The sequence below is a fragment of the Mesoplodon densirostris genome, chromosome 2, assembly GCF_025265405.1.
Source record: "Mesoplodon densirostris isolate mMesDen1 chromosome 2, mMesDen1 primary haplotype, whole genome shotgun sequence".
NCBI lineage: Eukaryota > Metazoa > Chordata > Mammalia > Artiodactyla > Ziphiidae > Mesoplodon > Mesoplodon densirostris.
In genome coordinates, this window is record NC_082662.1 from 110,306,196 (window position 1) to 110,307,089 (window position 894).

At 54.6% G+C, this 894-nt stretch overlaps 1 non-coding gene across 1 annotated transcript; it reads right to left on the reverse strand.

The window, feature by feature from the left end:
- Positions 1 to 419: 419 nt before the first annotated feature.
- On the reverse strand, positions 420 to 492 carry TRNAV-AAC (transfer RNA valine (anticodon AAC)). Its single transcript has one exon. It is a non-coding gene; the product is annotated as a tRNA-Val (tRNA).
- Positions 493 to 894: the final 402 nt, after the last annotated feature.

The following is an 894-nucleotide window of genomic DNA, read 5'->3' on the forward strand; positions in this document are numbered from 1 at the left end:
GTCGGTCTCTTTTGTTCTGTCACACAAATCAACGTGTTCCGCAAGTGTGCTGAGGTGGGGTAAGCAAGTGAGCTTCACAGGGATAAACTTCTTGTTTCCAGAGACAAAATACGTGTCAGCATGTAGAGGAGATTTAGGCGCCACATGAGAAGGTGAGGGAATTTCCACATGTAAAGATAACCTTAACTTGGCTTTGTCCTGTGCCCTTCTTGGTCTGTCTGTGGCCTTGTCTTCAAAGTGACACAGAGCAGACAAAGGAGGGATGGTTCCTAGTGCTGAGTAGGCTTTCCGGCAATAAGGGAACTCCTCCTGTATTTCGGGGGGATAAAAATACAGCTGCACGCGCTACCTCAATCCATCCCACTCGCCCCGTTTTTTGGTGTTTAAACGTGAATGTTAGTTTCAGAAAAGAACCCCTGTGTTTCCGCCTGGTTTCGAACCAGGGACCTTTCGCGTGTTAGGCGAACGTGATAACCACTACACCACGGAAACACCTCTCTTTCACATCCCTAATGACACATCCAAGAACTGTATCTCTTGCCACGACTGGCCACAAATATTTTCGAAAGGAAAGGACCCTGGGAGCACAGGCGAGTCCTCAGGTAAGGAGATTGCAGCTCCCGAGAGGCCCTAGTTTAGGGTTCCTCGCCTCCCCCGAAGCGAGGTCCCTGGGGCCCCCACAGCTTCACTTCCCGATCCCGCATCCAACACTCAGCTATGCACCGAGTGCAGGGGTCGCCCCCGCGGACTCTCCAGCTCCCGGAAGGCCCAGGAGCCGAGGGTTAGGTGAGCCTGAGCCCCAGGCGACCTCGCATCCCAGCAGCATGGACACCGCCCCTCCACAGCTGCGGACGCGCGCCTCGGTGGCCCTTTTCACGGCGCAAGCGGTCAGTG